Below are 21,363 nucleotides of genomic sequence, written 5' to 3'. Positions count from 1 at the left end.
AAAAGAAAAAAGTAAACAGGAGGGGGTTATATATTAATCCTTAAACATCATAGAAATAAAATAGGGCAACAAGCATAATTAAAGTACAAATGTACATTGCAAATTTGCAATAAAGTCCATGGATACAACCGGGCTGAGAATGTTTCATATTGACTTAAGTATACAGTAAGGACACAGTGGAAAGATAGGTAGCCAGGTTCAACACAAGTGAAAGACTGAAATCATTGATTTTTTTTTTTCAAATGGCTGCAATATACTTCTCAATTTGTCCCTGATTTTGGCTTCCATTATGTCTCTCTTAATCCCTATAACATTGGTGACCTTTGGAGAAAATGTGGTGAATTATACTTAATAAATGATTACAATATTTGGAGTTATAGACTTCTCTTACTTCAAAAACTGTATAGTAATTCACATTATCTTGTTCTGTCAAAGTCTCAAGTTAATAATATTAAGTGTCCCGGCCCTGATTGTTTCTGGATTTCTCTCTGATTCTGTTGAGATTTGTCCCCGATTGGTTGAGAGCTATAGGCTGCAAATAATAATTATCTAGTATATTAAACTACAACAGATTCATTCAGAAGACAATTTTAAAATTAAAACCGACAGCTACTTTCAGTCAAATAAGAATGTGCAACGTGAAACAATAAGTCAGAGCATACACACATTCTTTAAAAAGCTGTTAAGACTACAGTCACACAAGTTCTAAATTTAAAACATAGCAAATAACACCGTCACTGAAAATAGGTTAAAACTACGGGGACACGCGATCTAAAATCAAAACACAATAAACAACGTCTTCGTTAAATTATTAAAAACTACACCCACAGACTATCTATACTCAATACGTAATCAACGGTTAAAACCGCATCCGATGAAAGATATGACGAAATTTGTGCGACTTCACTAAGTGACGACTTGAAAAGTGAGCGTAGGGGCGGATCTTAGGATTCGGAAGTGGCCTTATTAGTGTTTTCACAATAGGTTGGGCTTAATCATCTGTCTTTTGTTTACCTTTGAATAAACGTCTTGAGATCGTAAGAGGTAACTAATACATGAGTTTCTGTTTTGCTTCTGGAGATTTTTTTTTTTAAATTTGAGCAAACTTTGTACCATACCCAGCGTGTTCTTTAAAACTGACTATGACAGGCTGGCATAGAAGATGGTCAACGTTGTGAGTGTGAATTGTCAAACTGTTGCTTGTATAAGCAAGCCTATACAATGTGGATGAAACTAAAGTCCTCTGTAGTAGTCACTACTAGCAGTATGCGGTACTGCCTTCCGGAAGTGGGATTACTTGTACATCGCTTTATGGATAGCTTATATACAGACTGTAGCTCTCAACTTGAGTAGGGAAAAATCCATAAATAATAAGGGAGTCTTTTTAAAATCTTAGTAATGTTAACTTTAGATGTTGGTAGAATAGGAAAATGTGAATTAATGCATTTTCTGAAATAACATCACTCTTAATTATTGTTATTATTTATTAAGTGTAACCCACCACAGTTTCTGAAAACGTCAAAAGTTTTCGGAAGGATTAAGAGAAACGGAACTAAAATTTGAATCAAAATAAAGGACAGTTGAGAGGTATGTTGTAGATGGCACTGAATGACCATATATGTTGCAACGTGTGCTGAAAGGAACTGCAGTAGCTTTAGTCTTAGAAATCATAGCTAGTTACCAAGTTATACCCCTCAACTGCCCAGATTTTCGCAGAATGTCCAGAGCTTTGGCTAATATTTTTGATCTGTGCCTCATAAAATGTGCAGTTTTCTGGCAAGTCATTGAGGATTGAAGTCGCTCAGTGACAGTCATAATGAGATTCAGACTTTGTATCAGAAAATGCATGTTCACACAAAACGTGCTATTCTTTCTGTGTTTGTAAGAATTGTATTTAAAATCGGGCCCTGTTTTTGTGCCTTTTGCTTATGCTTGAGGTTGGCAATGGTTACTTGCAACATGTAGTCATAACTTGTTTGCAGATCAAACACTCCTCCCTAATCCTAAAACTCTCCTCCGTCTTAAAATTCCATCCCTAAGTCGAGAACCCCAAAAAACTTGCCTCAAAATACAGAAAAATTAGTTGTCTACCTACAACACACACACATACACCTCCCAATTCACCTTAGTAGTGGTATACACTTTTTTTCTTTCTTTGAATAACTCAAGATTACAGTTCTTCTATACAACCTCTACCTTCATGTGTTATATAACCATGGTCCTTCATGTCATATGCCACTTTTTCCTGATATCGGTAGTGACTTGTTAATGTAGGGTGTTGGCTGTTGGTCTTTCTTTACCCATCTTTTATGGAGACCTTGCTTCCTGGAGGAGTTTGATGCCCATCTGGCGAAGGACAAAAAGCATTTGAGATCTCAAGGGTGAGCAGTGGGCATCTGGGAAGTGAGCTGGATGATAGCAGCAGCTGAGTGAGGCTGTGAAAGATATTTACAAGAAGGTTTATAGCCAGATATTTCCAGTTTGTACACCAAGTTGGAATGCAGTTACCCTTGCCAGCAATTAAACACTTTTTGCTCAGTGGCATATATCTGAAGTATGCAATTAAAATGCAGTGTATTTAGATCCTTGCCATAGTAGAACCTTTTAATTGGATAGCTAGTAATGTAATGAATATGCATCAGTGTGGACATGTTTGTTTTCTTTGTTTCCTCATTTAACCTTATTTTTCTTTTATGTGTTTGGAGACTGGATACTTTTACCTTGGTCAAAACACTGTCTTCCTAAGTATTAGTATATAAAGCTTTTGTCAAAATTCTGCTTTCTTGAGTATAATGTTTGACTTGCATGTCTGCTGGGCTACTCCCTTGTGTACAGCTGTAAATTCTGTAGTATGTTCTAGCCCTGTCATTTAGTAATGAGATAAATTTAATGCCTAAACTATAAATACGGAGTTATCTTAACACTAAATAATAGTGCCAGAACATCATGCGTCAAGATAACTTCATTTCCTTTCATAAGAAGAAATATTTTATTTTAAAATTGTATAGATTGTTGTTCATAGGTTGGTACTAGGCCATCAGCCCTAGGGCCTATACAAGCCTAGCCATAACAATTCCCTGGCCATTTCTTCCCACACTATTTACTTCCCTGGACCCCTGTCTAACAGAGCAACTGACGTGATCCCTAGTGTGAATTTCCTTTCTCCCATCCAATCGTCAAGGTTCCTTTTGAAGAGGGCCAAAGAGGCACTCGGCTTGACATGTATGGGCAATCTATTCCAGAGTCTGGGGAGTCTCTGGGTCAGGAACCTATCCCTCCAGCATGTTTTGTTTATTGTGATGATAAGGTTTAGATCCCTGGAGCGTGTGGCTCTGAGGGATTGGGATTTTTTTTAAGTGTAGCATGTCCAACAGCTCTAGGTTTGACATGGCCTTGTACGTTAAGCAGAGATCGCCTCTGAGTAGATGATATGCGACAGAGTATAGCTGGAGTTTTTTTAAGGCGGTCAGCATAGGGCATCTGCTTTAAGCCTGTGATTCTTTTAGTGAGGTATTTCTGCGGCCTTTCTAGTTGTTGCAGATGTCTTGAGAGGTACATACCAAACAGGGTGTTGTATTCTATAATGAGTCTAAGGAGGGATGAGCACAGTGGGACAATGACCTCCTTTTTTCTGGATGAAAAGCCCTTAGTGATGAGGTGTGCCACATAGAAGGATTTCCTGTCTGTTGTGGCGATGTGGTTATCGAAGGTGAGACCACTGTCCACCTGTGTCCCTAAGTCTCTTATCACACTTTCGGTGTTTAGTGTGCTGCCACCTATATGGTAATTCACGGATACTTGTTTTTTCCCAAAGGGGATAACTATACATTTCTTGGTATTGAACTTGAGCCCAAGGCTCTGGCACCAAGCATCTGTTTCTGTAAGGCCCTTTTGTAGAGTATCCACATCATTTGGGGATTCAATAATTGCTCCCAGTTTGCAGTCATCTGCGAAATTTGTTAGCCAGAGTCCCTTGGTGTTGGCCTGTACTTCAGAGCTGGATTTGGAGTCTGCTACTTTTACAGTGTGGGTTCTATCAGTAAGTCAGTTAGCAACCCATTGGGTGATGTAGGGATTAATGCCCAGCTTAGTAAGTTTATCTATGATTCCAGAGTGGGGGATGGTGTCAAAGGCCTTGGCAAGGTCTAGATAGGCTGTGTGGACCACCTTACTCTTGTCCATGGCTCTGGAGACTGATTCAAAGAAGTCAATCAGGTTCAGGAGACAAGATCAGCCCTTCACAAACCCAAACTGGGTGGGGTCCAGTGTTTGAAGGTTGCCAATGTCTTTGTTTATAAGTTCCATGATAATACGCTCCATGGCCTTGCAGATAAGGCTTGTCAGATTGATGGGACAGTAGTTTCCGGGATCCAAGGTGGATCTCCCCTTGTGGAGTGGGATAACTGTAGCTCTGCGCCACTCAGTGGGCATGAAACCAGAGGTGAGGCTATGGTTAAACATGACAGTTAGGTGAGGTGCCAGTTCATATTGTAGTTCATGTAGTACACAGCCCGGGATGTCATCTGGTCCCATGGATGCTGTATTCTTAGCTTTGGAAAGTGCGTTTTTTTACCTGTGTGGCCATTATTACCAGAATTTGGCAATCTTCCGGTATTGAGATGGGCCATTTAGGGGGTGAGAGGGGGGTAAAGTTGGCACTGAATCGATCTGCCAGGATATTGGCAATATCCTTGGAATCAGTATATTTAATGCCATTCTGTTTTAGCTCAGAGCAGATCTGAGCATTGCCATTTAGATTCTTGACATTGTTATAGAATGCCTTGTGGTTGTCTTTGGAATCTTTGGCAATTTTATTTTTGTAACTAGCTTTGGAGAATTTTATGAGGGATCTCAGTTTCTTACTGAGGCTGGTAAGGGAGTTTTTTGCATCCTGGGATTTTCCTCTTTTCTGCAACAGTTTCTTCTTTTTGTTGTAAAGTTTGTTTATGGCAGGGGACCACCAGATTGTCTTCCTTTTTTTGGATGAGAGCATCTTGGTTCTATTTGGGATGGCACGATTCATGCATGAGTGGATATGCTCGTACAGTGCCTTAGTGTAGGATTCAGCAGTTGAACTTTCAATTCCCGTCTGCATGGGTGTCATGAAGTTTGTCACTTCTGACTTGAGTAGCATGAAATTGGCTTTGGAGAAGTTTTTTTTTACAGAGGTTTCCTTACTGGGGGGTGGGGGTAGGATGTGGATGTTAAGGGTGATTAGCTTATGGTCAGACCTGACTAACGATGGGGTGACCATAGGTGTGGAGCATCAATTTCCCATGTTGGTAATGACCAGGTCTAGGATATTGGAGCCCCTGGTGGGAGTATGGATAAGTTGATCCAGGGCATTGGAATTTATGAATTCCAAGAACCGTTGGGCAAAGGTGTTGGTACATGAGTGGTTTTCCCAGTTAATGGCAGGGTAGTTAAAATCGACCAGTATTAGGGTGTTAGGGTGTTAACCTATCTTAATATTTTCCAGTATGTTTAGAAAGGTGTAGTGAGAATCTTTGGGTATGTTGGGGGATCTGTAGCAAACTACAGTTTGGATTGCAGTCTTACCTAGTGTTAGTTGCACCTGGAGAATTTCAGACCCATTGTGTTGGGCAACTAGCCTGGTGGTGTGAATATCCTTGGTGAATATTGACACTCCTCCACCTTTAGTGTTTCGGTCCTGGTTTGGTGGCCAAAGAAGTGTGGTAAGAGTTGTAGCCTGGTATTGCAGGGTGCTCTCTGGAGCCTTGAACCAGGTATCCGTTACTGCACAGATATCGATGTTCTCCATTTTTAGGAGTGCCTCGAGAGAGCGCATTTTGAGGTTTAGACTTCTAGCATTGCGTAGCATTACCTTCAGATTTTGCATGCTTGTACCTGTTAGGTGGTGGTTTTGTTCTTTGCCTAAAAAAGGCACTATAGGGGTGGCAAGAGCCTTAGCCAGTAACCTGAATCCCAGGGGCGACAGGTGTAGACTATCTCTGGCAAAGCATTGTGGTCTGTCAATCATGTCATCCCAGGCAGACACTGGATCCCCTTTGAATGACACCAGAAGCTTAGCCAATTGTTGAAGTCAATCTTTTTGTCCTTATATTGTGGTATCATTCTGGGCGAAGGCAGGATGCTACTCAGGGCTAGGGTCATACCTGCCTGGGCCACATGATCTGAGAGCTCTTCCATGTCTCTCTTCATGTAGTCCAGGGAGGTACATCTCAAGTCATTCACTCCAACATGGACAATGACAGAGTCATATCTGTACTTGTTGTGGAGTGACTTGAGTGCATGCATTATGTGGCGGATCCTGGCACCCGACAGGCAGCTGACTGTAATTTTCTCCTTGTTCAACCTGGTGAGAGGGACATCAGTGTGCTGGACTATAGAGTCACCTATAGTCAAAGTGTTGGGTACATTGTCTTGCCTTAGGGGCTGTTGCTGGGTGGCAGACTGGTTTTAGTTTGTGACACTTTGGTTGTGATTGGTGTTTGTTTGCGTTTCAGCTTCAGAGGTCCTTGGTGCTTGGGCAGGTTACAGTTGATGGCCTCTGCATATGTGGATTTAGTGTTGCTATATGTGGGTGTTGGCGGTATGGGTTTAGAAGGGCTATATGTTGCTTGAGGTGTAGTGTGGGTGTTAACCTTCTCCTCTTGACTGTCTAGCACAATCTTTGGTGGAGAGAGCTTTGCTTCCATTTTGGCTATGTAAGTGCATCTCTCTCAGGTTGTAGTGTTGGGTGGTAGGAGGAGAGGGTTGTTTGTGTACATGAGGCAATTGCTGCATTGCCTCAGTATGCCTAGATTCACCAGGTGGATAGGAGAAATCACCGGAAGCTAACCCTTGGACATGCCTGGTTTGGCACTTTTTTTTTTTTTTTTTAAAGCTGTTTTTCCTTATCTTAGGCAAGGTACTTTGCAATTATAGGCTGTTTAGTGCCTACTATTAATTTCTCCTTGTTAACAAGGAGAGTTGAGTGCTTGTATCAGTTTAAGGCTTCCTAGTGCTTTCCAGCAGGTATTAGAGAAAGTGCTAGTCACAGGGATGCTTAAAGGTAACATGAAAAAAAAAAATGCACACTAGAAGTTAGATGTGAAAGTAGGTAAAGTTTTACCTGTTTAAAAGGTTAAGGTTTAGTGGATTTACTATTTTTAAAACAGCAAGATGGGTTGAAAGGGGTGGTCACTTTTTGTATTCTGATACTATGGAATACAGTAGGATGGCCAATAAATGTAAATAGTGGAAGGGGAGGGATTTCAAAAATGATGATTTTGTGATTACTCACACAAGCCAGTGAAAGTAGAGAGGAAATGAGATATATGGTCAGATTAACATAATAGGCAGGCAACTAGAAAGACAGTGGTATTTAACAAGACAACTGTAATTGGGTGGGAGGGCGGTAAAAAAATTCTGCCTGACTCAAGAGAGAGAGCTGTGGTCTTTTTTGAAGTTTTAATATGCTGTTAAAACAGAATGCAAGTAAAACACAAGGTAAAGAAAACAAACCACAGTATTCAAAATATAGAAAGACAATAAAGTAATACAAAAAATAAAAGCAAACTAACCTTTCCTTCACAGCAAAGTTTAGCAGAGTCTGGATGAGCCTTTCTGGTAAAGTAAAATGGAAGGGGGTATCTTTCACCCTTAGGATAGTTTTAAAGGTTTTGTTTTTATAATTATTTTGGTAACAGAATAATTGCCCTAAGCTGGCAAATTAAAAGTAACTCCCAAAAGAATTGGCAACAAGATTGCATATTACTGATTAGCATGTTGTATCTCTCCCATAGTAATGGGTTATGACTATCTAAGCCATAGTTTTTTGCTTTGCTTGGCAAGTAATGTCATTGTCTGCTTAGCTGTAGCAGATATCTCTACTTACCATTAGCAATTTTTTTTTTTTTAGAGCGAGGATAAATTTTTTTTCTCTCTTGCAGCTTAAAAAATAAACTCTGTTGGCAGGATATTAGATTAAACTGCAAGCAGTGTTATCAGCACATTACCTTTTCTTTGCTGTGGAGTAGGCGAATGAATATTAAGCAGTAAAAGCCAGGAGACCATACAGCAGTTACAGTCAAGCATCAGAAGTTTACCTAGTCAGAAGATGATTATTTGGAGGTAATGAGGCAGTCTGGATATGAAATTAACTTTTTATTGGTCTGGCTTGTCAGGAACAGGATGTGCATTTCTTTTTGTGTGGAACAAGTTGAAATGCATTACTCTTGTTTTATTTATTTCACTTGGTCACCATAAAGCATTATTGACCAGTTAGGAAGAGTTCCGTACTGTAATTCCAGGACTTATAAATCCCAGTCCCTCAGTTACGAAAAAAGGCCTGAAAGTACAGGAGAACAGCAAAAGTCAAACATTGCTGTTCTCCTTTTAAAGTTGTTTTATGCCCACACTGCATCCCCAATGTGAAGGAACCCCCCCCCCCCAAATATATATGAATTGTGAGACTATCATACCTTGGGGCAAAGAGAATATTCCAAAAATAAGACTTGTTTAAGTCTGCATTTTCTTTCCTTCAGTCCTGGTATTCCAGGAGTCTCGCTAACGAATCTTGGCATGTCAGATGTTAATGCTCCGTAAATACAGCTTTCATTTCCTTAGGTTTAGGCATATTAGTTGGTTGCCTCTTAAATACCTCCAGATAGATTGTGCAGCTGAATACGTCATTAAATCATTCGTTTTTTCAGTAGCATGATGCCAGTCAGAGGAATGTTTCCCTTAGATAATTTTTGAAATCGCTAATGATGCAGTGAGGTGGTATATAGAATTTACCATCAAACAAATGAAATGTGTACCTAGCAATCATGTAGTCCTGTTATTAAAGCCCTGCACATTCTCCTAAGCAGCAAAAAAGAAACTGAAGGAGTGCAGAATAAAATAACTGCAATGTAACTTAAGAAATGTTACAGCGTTCCCTCAGTTCAGGATCATGATGACTAAAATAGGACAGGGCTGTAGAGCAAGATAGATCAAGATGTATTTTGGATCATGCGCCTTGCTTCCCCAGCAAGTTGCAGGTCTTCATGTTCATTAAGAAAATCTAAGTCAAGAGTATGCCCTAATTTATTTGTTGCAGAGGTAAGGAATTGAGAATCTGGAATACCTTCATAATACAAAGGAACTCTGCTAGCTGCCTTGGTATAATGGGATAAAATTCTGGATATGAACCAGGCAAACCAAGTCCAGTTAGCAACAAAGGCACCTGCTGGAGCTGGTGTGGGGTGAAGAACAACAACTAGGTGGATGCTGGCTGACTTCTTTCGGGGGGGGGGGCACAGGCGTATGCTAGCTGTAGGGCAGTAGCTATAGTAACCATGCCTGTGGTGTGCTGGTTACCTGGTGCTGTTAGCAACAAAGGCACCTGCTGGAGCTGGTGTGGGGTGAAGAACAACAACTAGGTGGATGCTGGCTGACTTCTTTCGGTGCGGGGGGGGGCACAGGAGTATGCTAGCTGTAGGGCAGTAGCTATAGTAACCATGCCTGTGGTGTGCTGGTTACCTGGTGCTGTTAGAGGGGTGAGTGTTTAGTATTGCATTGTCATGGAAGAAGAGGGCATTCCCTCACAGCACCTTTGCACACCCTTTCTTGTGATATTGGCCCTGCTTGTAAATGGGAAGTAGGGCTTGTTTAGTATTGCACTACCATGGAAGAAGAGGGTGTTCCTCGTAGTACCATTGCACACACTTTCTTCTGATGTTGGCCTGGTATGTAAGTTGAAAGTAGGGCTACACAGAGTTAATCAGACTTTCATGACCAGCAGTGGTTGCTGTCATGTACTCTTCTCTCGCAAGACTTCACTTCACCAACATAGAAGAGCCAGATGATCTTGCATGGGCAGGAATTATAAATACAAGTAATACCAGATTAAATACTTGGTATGGGTGGAGATGGGACAATATGGAAGCTCGGTCCAATTTGCCAGTGTAGTAAAACCCTTAGAAGACATCTTTAGTAAGAGATACCAACTCGTCATTGGATCACAAACTTCGGGTGACAACACACAGTTGATGAGAAAGTGGCTGAATTCCCTTAGGTTCTTGCATAGAAGGGTGGATGGTAAATGACAAGAAACCCTCTTCCTCTTTGCTGCTGAAGCCAGGACTTGTTCATATGACTTGATTTCCCCACTGGAAACCTGAATCTATTAAAACTCAAAACAAATAGAAACCCCACTTACAGTCCTACCTCATATAGGACAAAAATAATGGCAACCCCAGGCGGTGTAGTAGCTGAAGATGGGGGGCAAACATAGTCTCCATAATTAATCAATATGTCTCCATAGTAAATATAAGATCAGCTTTCTACAGCAGTTCAGAGATGATACCCCCCCAGGGTTGCTGCATATGGATCTTGAGTCAACATACAGCCCCTAAAAGGGGGGCACTAGAGGATGGATCCCTGTCCCTCTTGGTTACAGCCTGAAGGAAGGAGAAATGAAGCTCCTTAGATTGTTTCACCACTATGTAGAGGTTGATTGTCCAGAATCCCATCATGGGTAGTACACCAAGGAGGGTCTGTATTATAAGATCGATGTTTGAAAACATCGAACAACATATGGTTGACACCATATGGTCGGTGTCTTCAAACATCGACCTTATAAAAAGGCAAAAAAAGAAAAAAAGTACCCTAATGGGTTTAAGAAGGGGGGCAAGCCCCCCTGCACCCCCACACCCCCTGCTACTTAAATATATCAACTCCGAGACCACACTACATTGCAGTAAATGGAAATCTCCCCTTACAGAGATTTCCATTTACATGCTCGAGATTCTGAGCGTTCGATATTCTCGTGTCGACATTGTCAGATTCGACATTGTCGGCTTTCGAGAATATAATCTAGACCTACCAAGGAGTGCCCACAAAGGCCTTCTTTCAGTGTCCAGCTCTATTCTTGCAAAAATGATACAGTCAAGTAATGCTAGAAATAACTACCATTTAAAACTGCCTTGTCAAATAGTCAAACAGTACCAAACTTCCTAATAGGCAAACCAAGGCACCTGGAGAACAAGTGTACATGTCAGAGCTAATTCTTTTGGTTTGGTATTATCTGATGAAGTCCTGTGTGGCAGGGATGAAAACACGGTGGTTTAGTTAAACATTTTTACCTTTTTCTGCATTTTGTATATTTGGAATAAACTGGGTTATTTGCATGATGTGGAGTGATTTTTGTGCACTAGTTCTCCAGGTGCCTTGGTTTGCCTAATCGGAAGTTTGGTACTGTTTTTCAAGACACCCTTTTCCTCCTTGTGTTGTTTTTATTGCTTAAATAGTCAAAATCTCCTCTTAAAAATCTCTGGAACTGTAATTTCTAAATTCTGAAGAAGTACGTTTAGGTCATTGTAAAAAAAAAAAAAAAAAAAAAAAAAAAAATGAGTAGTCTGAAAGTAGAACACTGTCGGCAAGTACTTTAAAATTAAATGCTAGAATTAAGCTCTAAAATGTTTGCTCCAAGAACTGAGAAGTGGTCTACACTAGACTGAAACTATATTAGTTTCAGCAAGCATCTTAATATAAATGCAGGGAGTAGGATCCAAAATAGGAGTCCTTGATCAGAGGTCTGAGAAGTCCCCCCCCCCCTTCCACCAGTTAAAGTCAAGTTCAAGAGGAAAGTTAAAAATAAATGCAACCAGTAGAGACAGAGTTTAGAATGTGATGTAAAAATGAACGGGTAAAGTTATCCAGTGAAACTGTTTAAAGGAAAACTCCACCCTCTCCTGTGATTTAACTCAATCCTTGGGATTCTTTTCTCCCTATAATATGGTTCCAGTATTTTGTAGGTACCAGAAACCTGCTTGTACTGTTTAAAACTTTTTATTTCCTTGCATTGGAATCAAAGGAAGGGAAAGCCCACCTACTTTTTAAGCTTAACTTCTCACATACTTTGCAGATGAATTCTTGGCCGTGCCTGCATGACATACAGACAGTTAAATCTGTAGTTTACCTTGTCAGATACTGCTGTCAATCTTGGATGGGCAGTTGTGCTAATGTTAAGAACAGTTTTCCAGTGTTTTTATTGTAGAGCGGAGGAGAACTTAACATTCCCCTTTCATAGCAAAACAAAGCAATTAGATCAGTCAGGGGTTAAAATGCAGTTGTCACCTCTTCTGACAAATTTACATAAGTAGCAACACGGTTTTAAAATGCTAAGCTTTTAAATCTTGGTTATTTGTAATAGTGTATATGTTAAGATAATTTAAATGTAGTATCAAAGATTTTTGTGACCTTTAAAGAAACGTCAGAAAATAATTTTTTTTTCTTGTAAAGTATCAACACATTTACCATTTTCATGTTCCCCACCCCCCTACACACACACACACACACACACACACACACACACACACACACACACACAGGACAGAACTACAGAAAGAGACAAGTGGCAAACATATCAACTGGGTGTAACGAGAATGTTCATAAAAAGGTCTTTTACGCTTTTTTTGTGACATTCTGCCAGAGGTGGGATGCATATCTGGTGCACACAGATCCAAGGTAAGAGAATCCCACTGACTTTGAGTCTGTCCTTAGATTCCATGAGCATTTTATTGTCCACAAACAAAATGTGACCATTGATGGCAACCATAATATGCAGCTGAATTTACTTTAACGTACGTTTAACTATGTGCTCTTTTCATGAAAAATGTTAAGAAAAGGAAATCAGAAGTACTTAACTGTGTTTAAATGAGTACACACACACACACACACACACACACACACAGTCAGAAGTGCATTTCAACACAGTACTGCATCCCAGATGTAGTATTCTACAAGCTACCTACATTTTTATATAAAGTCACTGTCTAGCGCGTGTACACACACACCTGTATGTGTATGTGTGTATATTTTTTATATATATATATATATATATATATATATATATATATATATATATGTGTGTGTGTGTGTGTGTGTGCATAGAGATGTATTTATATGTATGTATAATATATATATATATATATATATATATATATATATATGTGTGTGTGTGTATATATATATATATATATATATATATATATATATATATATATATATATATATATATATACACACACACACACACACAGATACAGTGGATGTAAAAAGTGTAGACACTCCTGCTAAAATGCCAAGTTTTTGTGTATAAAAAAAAATGAGACCACAATAAATCATTTCAAAACTTTTCCCACCTTTAATGTGACCTGTAACCAGTACAATTCAATTGAAAAACAAATCTGTTAGGGGAAAAATTATAAAAAATAAAAATCGTAGAATAAGCTGGTTGCATAAGAGTGCACACCCTTAAACTAATATTTTGTTCAAGCACCCTTTGATTTAGTTACAGCATTCAGTCTTCTTGGGTACACACCTGCCATCAATTAAGGAGACTCTGATTAAACCCAAATAAAGCTTAGCTGTCCTAGTAGGATTTTCCTGACATTTACTCAGTTGCCTGCTACAGCAAAAGCCATGGTTCACAGAGAGCTTACATAGCATCAAAGGGATCTCATATCAGTCAGGAGAAGGGTACAAAAAATTTCCACAGCATTGGATATACCATGGAACACAGTGAAGACAGTCATCAAAAAGTGGAGAAAATATGGGACAACAGTAACGTTGCAAAGAATTGAAAGTCTCTCCAAAATTGATGAAAAGAGAAGTTGATGAAAACTGGTTAGGGAGGCAGCTAAGAGACCTACAGCAACACTGAAGGAGCTGCAGGAATTTCTGGCAAGTGAGGCAGCTAAGAGACCTACAGCAACACTGAAGGAGCTGCAGGAATTTCTGGCAAGTACTGGTTGTGTACTGCATGTGACAGCAATCTCCTGTATTCTCCATATGTCTGGATTATGGAGTAGGTTGCAAGACGAAAGCCTTTTCTTACACAGGACAAACATCTAAGCCTGGCTAAAATTTGCAAAACAATACATAGTCTCCCAAAAGCATGTGAGTGAATGTGTTATGCTGTGATGAGACCAAGGTTGAACGTTTTGGCCACAATTCCAAAAGGTACATTTGGAGCAAAAACAACACTTTGTATCGCCAAAAGAACACCTTCCCCATGGTGAAGCATGGTGGTGGCAGTGTCATGCTTTGGGGTTGCTTTCCTTCAGCTGGAACTGGGGCTTTAGTCAAGGTGGAGGGGATTATGAACAGTCCCAAATACCAGTCACATTTGGCCAAAAGCCTTCAGGCATCTACTAGAAAGCTGAAGATGAAGAGGAATTTCACCTTCCAACACAACAGTGACCCCAAGCATACATCCAAGTCAACAAAAGAATGGTTTCACCAGAAGAAAAAGTTTTGGAATGGCCCAGCCAGAGCCCAGACCTAAATCCAATTGAAAATCTGTGGGGTGACCTGAAGAGGGGCTGTGCACAAGAGATCCCCTTGCAGTCTGATGGATTTGGAGTGCTTTTGCAAGGAATGCAAGGAAGAGTGGGCAAATATTGCCAAGTCGAGATGTGCCATGTTGATAGACTCCTACCCAAGAAGACTGCTGTAAATAAATCAAAAGGTGGTTCAACAAAATATTAGTTTAAGGGTGTGCACACTTGTGCAATCAGCTTATTGTAAGTTTTTTTTTATCTTTGTATATTTCCCCTAACAGATTTGTTAGTTTTTCAATTGAATTATATGGGTTATAGGTCACATTAAAGGTGAGAAATGTTTTGAAAGGATTTATTGTGGTCTCATTTTTTTATATCACAAAAACCTGGCATTTTAGCAGGGGTATGTACACTTTTTATAGTGTGTGTGTATGTATATATGTGTATATATATATATATATATATATATATATATATATATATATATATATAAATGTAATATAATATGCAATACAAGTGCATACAGTTATTTATATTAAATTAGAGTTGAGCATTATTAATGTATACATTCTTGTAAATGTTGGTTAATGTTTTACTTATTTGCTGTCACAGATTGCATCTTTGTCAATGTCTTTATGTCAGCAATATAAAGAAAAAAATACTAAGTGCATTTATTACTTATTATCTTTGCCAGTGTAGCCCAAGTCATGGCTGAAGAGGGTCCTGGGACCAGTTCACTTTCCTGGTTACTAAAGTATTAATAAATAAGGAATGGGAAAAAAAAAGAGTGGTGGGGTGAGCGTGGTAGAAATAATTAAGGAACTAGTAAAGCACATTTTATTCTGCATCATTCATGAAAAGGAAAACACTTCCCACTGAAGGCATTGGGAAGTATTAAACAGACTTGGTTTTGAGTCCTGCTACTTGTCACCTGTAAATGTATAGCAAGGATCATTTACTGCAGTGAGAGTTTTCACACTTCATTATGAACGTATGGGTGAAGGTCTGTCATTTCTTATAAAACTACAAAAGACTGTTTACAGAAGCCTGCAGTTAGCTGTTAGCTACTTCCATCAGAAGTCGATAATTTATAGTATAGAACAAGCTCTGACAGGCAATGAATGTGGCTCAGTCAATGAAAAATAGAAGTAGATCTGTTACAGAAGGTGTGACAGTGCTTCACTGTCCTGCCATTGTATCTTAATGTCATACAAAAAAATACCACTTCTTTATGTCTAGCACAACTCGTATAAAGAGGACTTGAAATGTATTCTGGGAAGAAGGAATGAAAGCAAGATAACAATATCACATTACCAAAGCAGGCCCCATCATCTGCCATTTTGAGGGAAACTCATTAAAATTGTAAAAGAAGCACTTGCAGTGATTTTTGAGGAATTAAAATAGCTCAGAAAACAAAGATGCAATGAAAAAAAAACTTTTTTTAGCTCTAAGATAGAGTTTTCCTTTAAATGGAGATTTTGTTTAATGGTTCTGTACTCAAGTTGTTGCTAAAGTAACAAACAAAATAATTGGTCTCAAGTGATTTTAACCAAACTCTAGTTGGACTAAGTGGGTAACCAGTTCAATCAACTCATGTAGACACACAGGTGAAAGTGCCCTTAGCATGTTATTTTCCAATTGTTGCTAACATTATACAGTAAATCCCCAAAAACACTTGGCGAGAACAACCCAGAAGCCTCAGACAGAAGTTTCCAAAATATAGCCTATTGAATGTGTACATTTGAGTGGCCCAGAAGCCCCAGGCAAACAGCTGAAAAGGTATAGTCTGTTGGTAGTGTCCACTAGAGTGCAAAACTTGTAGGATACATGGTAGAGAATCACAGAATACTGGGAATAAGTAAAATGGACTCTTGTTCAGTTAGTCCCTGCTATATATCCATAATATTGACTAAAGCAGGACACACACTTGTATAACGCATCATAATTCTAGGGACAGTGAAAATAATTTGTGACTATAGAACAGTAATTGTCAATAATGGCTGTGATGTCCCCACTCTGGGACAGTAATCAGGGAACCTGAATCCTCACTACTGGCACTGGAGAGGGACATTCACTTAGAACAAAAATGGATACACCTAGAATTTCCAGATGCAGCTCTGTCTGCATCAAGCACAATTTCCCTTAAGAGCACACAGGGAACACAGTCAGTCTGGGGGCTGGGTCCCCTCTGTCTGTCTCCAGATCCCCAGTGAGACACCCCACTGGCACAGCTGTAGGGTTGGGTCCTCAGCTGAGTGTCTAAGCCAAGTCCTCCAGCACCCTCTATGTGAAACCAATGCTTCGTGTCCCTGCCCCAAGCAGACGCACTCTCTTTGATTTTTCACAGACACACACACACACACACACCTGGGAAAGGTAGCACAGATTTACTAGCTATGCCTCCTTCTGCCCAGACTATAAGGTAGTTACTGCCACCAGACACTCCAAAGTCAGCTACTCTAAGGCCGTTACAAGGAATACATATAAGTACTGTAAATGGTTAAAATATTCTCTAAAGGACCAGCCACAATGAAAAGTTTGTTTAATAATAAATAAAAGACATGAATACTAAATATCTGTTTACTATAAACACCAGAGTTTCAATCACAGGAAATATTAAAGTAATACAGGCAAATAGATTCACACAGATACAGAAAAAACAGTAATTAGTTAGTCTCGCTATATTATCCTGTCTGAGCTAAAAAAATATTATTCCCTGGTTACTTATTAGAGCAAGGCAAGATGAAGTAGGTGAGAGGTCCTTCCTTGTCAGGTTCCGAGATCAGAGTGCTCTAAGACTTCAGTCTCACATAGTATTAAATATTATTTTTTAGTAATGGATTACAGAATGATATCACATATATCTGGTCATCTGATTTCTGTTTCCCATGCTTCCCCCTTGGCTAGAAACTCAGGATTTAGCACATATGTATCAATAATACACACACACACACAGCTTGCTATGATCTGATGCAGCTTCTGGAAGTCATACAAAAATTTCAAACTTCTACCCTTCCAGAGAAGCAATTAGTTCACCCCAATGACAATTCAGGAAGCTTCCTATTACAGACTTTTTGTCTCTGGCTGCATTGAAAACTATAAGATACAGTCTTTATGGCCTAAACCAGGTAGTTTAATTTCAAACTATTTTCAGAGTTTGAGATTAACCTCTTCTCTTCCAGTATCCTCCGTTTAAAACATATACATTTAAACAGTTACAATAATACATGTATATTCCTCTTTCTGTCCAGCAGGGCATACTGTTGGTACATTTTTAGCACAAGCAGCTTTACAAATACATTTTTCAACACAAACATCTGTACAAGTCAGTTTGATCTACGAATGACATATCATTCTTTACAGTAGCTGTGGTGGCGTATGTTACGCATCCACTGCCCTACTTCTGCTGGCATAGCTGGCAGTTCCTCACATCATTAATGTCTGAAAAGAATGTAATTAAACTTGGAGATGCAAAACAGTCTCTAAAAATAGGATAAAAATTGTTGAATATCTTTTAAAATCAGAAAATTTAAATATAACTAATCGTACATGTTTTTCAGGGAAACTCTTCTTTAATCAAGTCAACTAGACTAGAAATAAAGTAATGTAACACAGCAGGTCACTGTCTAGAGTTGCATAGATTTTCTTTTCTGATGGACTAGTTTACTAATAAACGCTTAAAGACAAACTGCAACTGGAGGTCTCCACGAAGAACCAAGTAATATCTTCCATGTTTCATCTCAGTTGGTCACTTAACGATGTCCTTGATCAGCTCAAGACTGTCATGATGCAAGAATAAGAGACTACTGTATAAGGAAAGTGTCTAATAACAAGATGTAAAGCAACTACATAAAAAATCCAAGTGATGATGCAGCCCTTGCATTGAGATTACCTACTGCAGCAGACGTAACAGTCCATTCTGGGAGGTGTTTGAGCACTTAATAGAAGACATGCCTCTGCAAAGGACATACAGCAAAAAACATAGAGAAGTATATAAGCGCGCACACATACACACACACACTGCAAAGTATGCAAAACCCAAGTATGTGATTATGGTCCTTTGAGAATCGCTGTCGGAGTTTTTCCTGCAGGAGTGCAAGTCTCGCGATTAGATAGCGAATGGCAAAATCCAGTTTTCAGAACGTGTTTTCCTGCTGTCTGCATTTGCATAATTGGGTATCATTGATTTTTGCCATAGATCGGCTGTCACATTTCCAAACACCAGATACTGCCAAGGCATCACCATTTAAAACAGCACTTAATCTTCCACATGCTAAACTGCAGGAATGACCTAATTGTAGTGTAATGTCAGCAATGTAGAATAGTCATAAAAACAAATGTTGGTGTACGTGCATGTGAACATATAAAATGTAGTTGATGAGCAACCTGGCAGCTAATTACTGTAACTTTTGAGCTTGACATTTTATTTCATCAGTGTAGCTCATTAGTAGTTTAATGTTGTATTACATATACTGCAGTTGCAAAAATATTAATTTGGATAGTAGTGCATAGACCGCCTCTGTCATATTTATCAGTGAAAAGTAACTGCAGTTCCAGGCAGTGCTGACTGTGCTATATAACTAGTTTGTCAGTATTATGTTCACATACTACTTTAGTCTCTCTGTAAACCTAGTAATTAAGGCATAGTCTTGATTCTGTAAGTAATTGTTTAGTCTGTGAACTGCTATCACGTCCATGGTGTTTGACCTGTGGTTGTCTGTTATACCCTAGTCTACACCCTCCTAGCCTCCACCCCTTTCTTTTTCATGCCTTCATACTGTCATTTCTGTAGCTGTCTCCTTATTTCGTCTCCAGCTAACGTCTGTTCTCTGCTTCTGGGTTGTGTCTCAAAAATTACAACTAAAATTCTACATCAGCTCTGTGTAAATTGTCATTCTCCAACATTTGAATATTTTTGACAGCCACATGCTGTATGGTTTCTGTATTACTCCCTTGCATTGGATTTAGCGCCTTTTTGTGATTTGATATTTTATGTTCCAAGACACTCAGCGAGTATCTGTCTTGGTATATTGCTCGTAACTGTGTGGTATGTGTCTTGTAGTTAAATGGGTCAGAGGGAGCATTCATTAACCCAGTCTCAACAAATGTAGTATTGTTTAAAAACGTTAGTTATGTTTAATAGTAAAGTTGTATTTGATATGAGGGGGGGTAATTCTTGATAACCTCAGGACTGATGCTATCAGGTGTTAGTACAGCTTGGCATCTGAAACTTTTCCCAGGCCACTAATTCCTTTCTTTTCATCCATAGTGTATTGCCTGTTCAGTATGTTTTGTGCTACAGCGTATATCTTGAGAGAAATGGCCCCAGGTTAATGATTTGTTTTGGGGGGGTAAATGTTGCTTTTTTCATCGTAATTGCTGTTTTTAGTGTTCTTTATTTTTAAAAATATGTATTTTCTTATGGCAGCTCATGTGTAGTAATCATTCCCTTTAAGCCAAAGTTCTCTTTCCAGCCAAATGATATATCAGAACTGAAGCCCTCAACATCCACTTCAAAAGCCAAAAATAGAATTACTTCTGATTTTCCCAAACCTCAAAAACAAAAATTTGAAGCAAAAGCCTGACAAACCATGGCCTTCCTCTCCAGGTAAAAAAAAAAAAAAGGAAAAATTGTTTTACTTGAGTCTGAATATCCAATGTTAAGTTGTCAATCTCGCCTTCATTCTTGCTTGATGGGTTCGATCCTCGGCTCTGACTCGGCACTTGCTAAGCTCGAGAGTCACTTTTACCAGCTCGAGGCAGCCCCATATCCCATGATGCAAGGCGGTAAGTACCCAGATCTCGTTTGCCGCTTCGCTGATGAGGTCCTCCTTTTACCAGCTCCTGGTAAGTGAATTTTTACATTACTATTTTAGCCCCTTTCTTCAAAAAACCTTAATTTTTGGAGAGAGTGGTCAGTAGATTACTAAAGTCACAGGCACTGGCCCAAATGCTACATAGTCCGTCTCAGCAGACGACTATTAGTCCACACCCCATTGCAGTTCCTCCTTCGACTCTACCCCAGAGTTTGGAGTTGGAGTCTTCGGGAATGGTTTCTGCTACGGCTGAGGGACAGATACCCCCTTCTGCTCCTTCAGCCTCTACTCTTATCTCCTCTTCGAGACCTTCCTTAGAGGGATTCGGTGGCCGGGCTTCCCTGGTCTCCTCCGAGGGGGTGAGTGGCATCGGACCCTTGTCCGACCCCGCTCTTCCCCTTGGAGCCTCGGCCTTGGTGAGCTCGGCTCCGACATCTGCCTCAGAGCCTTCCTTTTCGGTGGGTCCTGGAGTTCCTAGTTCTTCGGAGCGGGTTCTCTCGGACCTCCCTGGGAGGGGAGCCGAGGTGATGAAGAGTGTGCTGGCCACTGGTCTCAGCCAGCAGTCTGTTCCCTTAGCTCCTCCCTCTATGGTGCCTGTTGACATCTCTGCCACTTCTCTTGCTCCAGGACCCAGAGATCCTCCGCCTCAGGTTTCCCCACTGGGAATATCCCCCTCTTCTGAGGATTCTCCTGATTTGTCGGGAGATCCTCCGCGGAAGAGGACCTGTAAGAGGAAACACGTAGACTCCCCCGAGTCTATCACTTCAGATACTGACTTGGATGAGTCAGAGGGATCCCCAAGATCCCCCTCTGAGGATGTCTCATTTTCAGACATCCTAGAACTCCTTAGACAGAGGGGAAACTGGCCCACCAATAATCCCTCTGAGGATGAGTCAGTATACCTGGAGGCGTTTGGATCTCGGCCCTCCACCTCCTGGTTGTCTCCGCCTTTCGACCCCCTTATGCAGGTTATTGCTCGAAAGGCGTGGGCTGCTCCTGACTCTGTAGAGCCAGTCCCTAGGAGGCCTTCTAAATTTATTACTGCCCCGTCGGACAAGCAATTCCTCACAAAAGGTGTCCCCGCTGATGCCATGGTGGTGGCGGCTGCCACTAAGAAGGAACTTGCAGATCCTTCTGTACCTGTCCATCCTCCTAATAAGGACTCTAGGACCATGGATAGATATGGTAAGCGGATGTTTTCTTCAGCGACCTTTGCTATGCGTTCGCTGAACTACCTATGTCACTTCACCAGA

General features: G+C 40.1%; 1 protein-coding gene across 4 annotated transcripts in view; it reads left to right on the top strand.

Moving 5' to 3' along the window:
- Positions 1-906: 906 nt before the first annotated feature.
- Positions 907-21,363, top strand: part of CCNH (cyclin H) — an 837,458-nt gene continuing 817,001 nt past the window's right edge. For all 4 annotated transcript variants that reach the window (XM_044064155.1, XM_044064153.1, XM_044064152.1 and 1 more), the window contains exon 1: positions 907-1,044. The gene's annotated coding sequence lies outside the window, so the exon portion shown is untranslated. The remainder of the gene's footprint in view (positions 1,045-21,363) is intronic.

This window comes from Protopterus annectens, chromosome 2.part2 (assembly GCF_019279795.1).
Source record: "Protopterus annectens isolate FY-2018-M chromosome 2.part2, PAN1.0, whole genome shotgun sequence".
In the NCBI taxonomy this organism is placed as follows: Eukaryota; Metazoa; Chordata; order Ceratodontiformes; family Protopteridae; genus Protopterus; species Protopterus annectens.
The sequence above is the reverse complement of the archived record's forward strand: the minus strand, read 5'-3'. Positions and strand labels throughout refer to the sequence as shown.